This window comes from Pelophylax lessonae, assembly GCF_965119305.1.
Source record: "Pelophylax lessonae genome assembly, chromosome: 3".
NCBI lineage: Eukaryota > Metazoa > Chordata > Amphibia > Anura > Ranidae > Pelophylax > Pelophylax lessonae.
The window spans coordinates 258,388,181-258,394,272 of NC_138770.1; the positions used below are offsets into that span (position 1 = coordinate 258,388,181).

General features: G+C 43.5%; 1 pseudogene across 1 annotated transcript; it reads right to left on the reverse strand.

Moving 5' to 3' along the window:
• Nucleotides 1-2,505: 2,505 nt before the first annotated feature.
• On the reverse strand, nt 2,506-4,459 carry LOC309551707 (eukaryotic translation initiation factor 4E-like; annotated as a pseudogene). Its single transcript has 2 exons — nt 4,038-4,459; nt 2,506-2,718 (listed from the first exon to the last, which is right to left on the reverse strand). The product of its transcript is annotated as a eukaryotic translation initiation factor 4E-like (transcript).
• Between the last annotated feature and the right edge of the window lie 1,633 nt (nt 4,460-6,092).

The window sequence follows — 6,092 nt, forward strand, 5'->3', positions numbered from 1 at the left end:
AATTTGTCAGCCAAATCCTTCCATGGACCTTTAGCAAAGGTCTTTGTGTAACTGATTCTGGTTTCAGATTGCTGTGCACAAGTTTCCAGGTTTGATACGAGAAGACCATATGCTCTACCTCCTTATCAACTATTGGCCACCAGACCTTTTCATATAATAATAGAGAAATGGAATGTTAAATCCCCTTCCTGTCTAGGTTATGTTTCAGCTTTCAGCACTTTGATACTTAGAGTAAAATCAAATGAAATGTACAGTATATATACTGTATGTGTATATATTTATATATATATATATATATATATATATATATATATGCAAGGGTTCTTCAAAAAATCTCTGCACTTTTTTTATATGTTTCACAGCCATCTTTACCACAGCATGACAATTCTTTTACGAAACTGCAAGGTTAGCCTGCTTACCAGACAGATTATTCACATGACACTCTCAGACTCAACCAATTAATACTCCTTCGACCCTCACAGTTTCCAACGAAAATATAAAAGTGCAGAAACTTTTTGAAGACCCTCATACAGTATATGCATATATATATATATATATATATATATATATATATATATACACTGCTCAAATTAAAGGTACACTTTGAAAACACATCAGATCATCAGATCTCAATGGGGAGAAATCTCATGCTGGATATCTATACTAGTATGGACTGGGTAATGTGTTAGGAATAAAAGGATGTCACATTGTTTAATGGAAATAAAAATTATCACCCTACAGAGGGCTGAACTTAAGGACACCCCTTAAATCAAATCGAAAAAATGATGCAGCAGGCTAGTCCATTTTGCTGAAATTTCATTGCAGCAACTCAAAATGGTACTCAATACTTTGTATGGCCCGCACGTTCTTGTATGCATGCCTGACAACATCGAGCATGCTCCTAATGAGGAAAAGGATGGTGTCCTGGGATATTTCCTCCCAGATCTGAACCAGGGCATCACTGAGCTCCTGAACAGACTGAGGTGCAACCTGGCAGCATTGGATGGATCTAAACATAATGTCCCAAAGGGGATTTATTGGATTTAGGTCAGGCATGCATCGGGGCCATTCAATGGTATCAATTTCTTCATCCTCAGGAACTGGCTACTTACTCTCGCCCCATGAGGCCGGGCATTGTCGTGCACCAGGAGGAACCCAGGAACCAATGCACCAGTGTAGGGTCTGACGATGGGTCCAAGAATTTCATCCCGATACCTAATGGCAGTCACTGTGCCATTGTCTAGCCTGTAGTGGTCTGTGCATCCGCCATGGATATGCCTCCCCAGACCATCACTGACCCACCACCAAACTGGTCATGCTAAACGATGTTACAGGCAGCGTAACATTCTCCACGGTCTCTTCAAACCCTTTCACGTCTGTCACTTGTGCTCAGGGTGAACCTGCTCTCATCTTTAAAAAGCACATGGCACCAGTGGCGGATCTGCCATTCCTGGTTTTCAATGGCAAATGCCAATCAAGCTCCACAATCCTTGGCAGTGAGCACAGGGCCCAGTAGAGGATGTCGGGCCCTCAGGCCACCCTGATGAAGTCTGTTTCTGATTGTTTTGTCAGAGACATTTACACCGGTGGCCTGCTGGAGGTCATTTTGTAGGGCCCTGGCAGTTCTCATCCTGTTCCTCCTTGCACAAGGGAGCAGATTCTGGTCCTGCTGTTGGGTTAAGGACCTTCTATGGCCCTGTCCAGCTCTGCTAGAGTAACCGGCTGTCTCCTGGAATCTCCTCCATGCTCTTGAAACACAACAAACCTGGGAGACACAGCAAACCTTCTGGCACTGGCACGTATTTATGTGCCATCCTGGAGGAGTTGGACTGCCTGTGCAATCTATATAGGGTCCAGGTATCACCTCATGCTACCAGTAGTGACAGTGACCCTAGCAAAATGCAAAACAAGTGAAAAACAGTCAGAAAAGATGAGTAGGGAAAATAAAGGCGGATGGCCTCCACCTCTAAAACCATTCCTGTTTTGGAGGTTATCTCAGTGTTGCCCAACTTGTGCACCTGTTTTTAATTTCATTAACACCGAAGCAGCTGAAACTGATTACCAACCCCCTCTGCTACTTAACTGACCTGATCAATATCCCAGGAGTTTATTTGACTTGATACTATACTCTGATTAAAAAGTGTTCCTTTCATTTTTTTTTTTTTTTGTTACTATTCTGTAGTAGTAGTGAACCCAGAAAAAAAAACTATTACAGAGATAACCTGATAACCTGTTGATTCTGAGAGGAAGGGTGTTGAAATGTTGTGATTGGATAACTTAATCTTACCAAAAAATAAAATAAAATTAGAAAAAAAAAATGTGAGGGAATTTTCACATTAGCACAGGACAAAAAGGTGAATGACTTTTCACAATTCTTAGCATTAATGAGTTGGAAATCAAATCTGAATGCAATCCACTCTGCTTTTGTAGAGGGTGTGGTACAGCTCCCAAGTTGTGATTGCTTGATGCAGTCTCTTATGAAAAAAATACTCAGAAGGCGTCTTATTAAACAACAAATCTATTCTTGGTGGTGGAGCCCCTCTTAGTAGCCTTATCTGCATGGGGCTGATATCCAATCGCTACTTTTGGAGGAAGTCCTAATCTTTCTTTGTAAATCCTCCCTATAGTATGTGTGACTGTGTCCTAGTTTTCACATTCAGTAGTCCAGATTGCTATTGTGTCTCCTTTTGCTCTAACATTTACAACAGCTCCATATACAGGTCCCTCTCAAAAAATTAGCATATTGTGATAAAGTTCATTATTTTCTGTAATGTACTGATAAACATTAGACTTTCATATATTTTAGATTCATTACACACAACTGAAGTAGTGCAAGCCTTTTATTGTTTTAATATTGATGATTTTGGCATACAGCTCATGAAAACCCAAAATTCCTATCTCAAAAATTAGCATATTTCATCCGACCAATAAAAGAAAAGTGTTTTTAATACAAAAAAAGTCAACCTTCAAAAAATTATGTTCAGTTATGCACTCAATACTTGGTCGGGAATCCTTTTGCAGGAATGACTGCTTCAATGCGGCGTGGCATGGAGGCAATCAGCCTGTGGCACTGCTGAGGTGTTATGGAGGCCCAGGATGCTTCAATAGCGGCCTTGAGCTCATCCAGAGTGTTGGGTCTTGCGTCTCTCAACTTTCTCTTCACAACATCCCACAGATTCTCTATGGGGTTCAGGTCAGGAGAGTTGGCAGGCCAATTGAGCACAGTAATACCATGGTCAGTAAACCATTTACCAGTGGTTTTGGCACTGTGAGCAGGTGCCAGGTTGTGCTGAAAAATGAAATCTTCATCTCCATAAAGCTTTTCAGCAGATGGAAGCATGAAGTGCTCCAAAATCTCCTGATAGCTAGCTGCATTGACCCTGCCCTTGATAAAACACAGTGGACCGGCACCAGCAGCTGACATGGCACCCCAGACCATCACTGACTCTGGGTACTTGACACTGGACTTCAGGCATTTTGGCATTTCCCTCTCCCCGATTTTCCTCAGGGTCCGGTCACCTCTTCTCGTTGTGCAGCGTTTTCTGCCACACTTTATCCTTCCCACAGACTTCTCACCGAGGTGCCTTGATACAGCACTCTGGGAACAGCCTGTTCGTTCAGAAATTTCTTTCTGTGTCTTACCCTCTTGCTTGAGGGTGTCAATGATGGCCTTCTGGACAGCAGTCAGGTCGGCAGTCTTACCCATGATTGCGGTTTTGAGTAATGAACCAGGCTGGGTGTTTTTAAAAGCCTCAGGAATCTTTTGCGGGTGTTTAGAGTTAATTAGTTGATTCAGATGATTAGGTTAATAGCTCGTTTAGAGAACCTTTTCATGATATGCTAATTTTTTGAGATAGGAATTTTGGGTTTTCATGAGCTGTATGCCAAAATCATCAATATTAAAACAATAAACGGCTTGCACTACTTCAGTTGTGTGTAATGAATCTAAAATATATGAAAGTCTAATGTTTACCAGTACATTACAGAAAATAATGAACTTTATCACAATATGCTAATTTTTTGAGAGGGACCTGTACATCATCACTGTTTTCATCCAATGACTCTCCAAAAAGGCACATGAGCTTTTCTAATCAAAATCAGTCAGTCTTGCTGCTTATTAGGTGTAATTAGCCATCTTCCCTCATGCTTTATCGTCCCACATGGGCTCAATACCATCCTTAAAAAGTGGGTAGTCGCAACCTGACATTAGGTTACTAGACAACTGGATATGATTGTAAAGCACCCACAAATCTTCAATCGTGTTAGACTTTGAAATGTATCGAAGGTTGGCTTGCCAGATTTTGCTTTTATCATTTTTGAAGAACCACAAGGCCAATCTGTTCTGTAGAGGATCCTTAATGTAGTGCTCAGGATTTACAATCTCCTGACAAGACTCCTTTTTTTCTTCTTCTTGAGTATTGACATTTCTGGTTTCTGCCATTTTAGATAGATTTGACTGCACAGCAGTCACTGGTAGGCTAGAAGAGGCTTGGTGAGAAAAAAACTACTCAAACCCGGCTGGTTTGGGGCGGGTCATGTGACGTTCAGCCATCTCTGAGCCATAAGGGGTTAATGTACAGTTGAGAAGAATAAGATAGGTGAAGGGATATTATACATGTCAGATCAGGAACAGAATGGTGCTGATGTATACTGCAAAGGGTTGTTGACAATAGAGGGGTATATGTCAATGTCTCTGGTATTGGTTACCCTTTTATTATTTTGTACCGTGTACTGGCTGTAATAAGAATCTTTCATTCCATCCCATGTAGTATAGTATAGAGATCACTGTGTGAGATGAAAATGAAAGTGGGGAAAGCCAGAGAGAAGTCCTGTGGGCAGCTGTGCAGCAGTTTTGAAATAATAGCTGCTAGCTGCCATAGCCCTGTGGGAGACAATCCTGAAGGGAGTAGGCACAATTGGTGAGTGAGCCTTCCACACCTAGAACAGCCCCCCTCTCCCCCCACCATTTTTCGTTCTGCACATTCTTTTCCCCCTATCTCCTTCTCTCTCTGCCCCTCCCCCTCTTTCCCCCTTTTCCTTCTTCCCCTCTCACCCCCCTACCCTCCCTCTCTCTCTCTCTCCCATTCTCTCCCTCGTTCTCCTTCTCCCTCCCTCATTCACTTTCTCCCTCCCCTTGTTCTCTCTTTACCTTTCCCTCATTCTCTCTCTCCCTCCCTCTTTCTCATTCTCTCTCTCTCCCTCGTTTTCTCTCTCCTTCCCACTCTACTTCTTTTTCTCTTCCTCATTCTCTCTCTCTCCCTCAAGCTCTCTCTCTTATTCTCTTACTATCGTTCATTCTCTTTCTCCCTCATTCTCTCCCTCCCTCATTCTCTCTCTCCTCCTCTCCCTCCCCTCATTCTCTCTCCTTCTCTCCTTCTCTCTCGTTCTCTCTCGCTCATTCTTTGTCTCCCCCTCCACCTCCCTCTCCCTCATTCTCTCTCTCCCTCATTCTCTCTCCCCCTCTCCCTCCCCCACGTTCTCCCTCTCCCTCTTACTCTCCCCCCCCCATCTCTCATTCTCCCTTACTACCTCTCTCCCTTTTGTTCTCTCTCTCCCTCATTCTCTCCTTTTCCTCTCCCTTGTTCTCTCTCTCCCTCCTCCTCTCTTGTTTTCTCTACCCCTTGTTTTCTCTCTCCTTCTCCTTCTCCTTCTCCCTCTCATTCTGTTTCTCTCCCTCATTCGCTCTCACTCATTCTCTCTGTCTCTCCCTCAAGCTCTCTCATTCTCTTTCTCTTCCTCGTTCTCTTTCTCCCTCATTCTCTATCTCCCCCTCTCCCTCTCCCTCATTCTCTGTCCCCCTCTCCTTCTCTCCCATTCTCTCTCTTTCTCCCTCTTTCTTTCTCTCCCCCTCTAACTCCCGCTACTTCCCTCTCCCTTATTCTCTCTCTCCCTTCTCCCTCATTCTCTCTCCCTCTCTCTCTCCCCCTCTCTACCCCATTCTTACTCTCCCCCTCTACCTCCCTCTCCCTCCCTCTCCCTCATTCTCTCTCTCTCTCTCTCCCCCTCTCCCTCTTTCGTTATCTCTTTCCCTCTCTCTCTTCCTTGTTCTCTCTTCCTCTCTCTCTTTCTTGATCTCTCTCGTTGTGCATTCC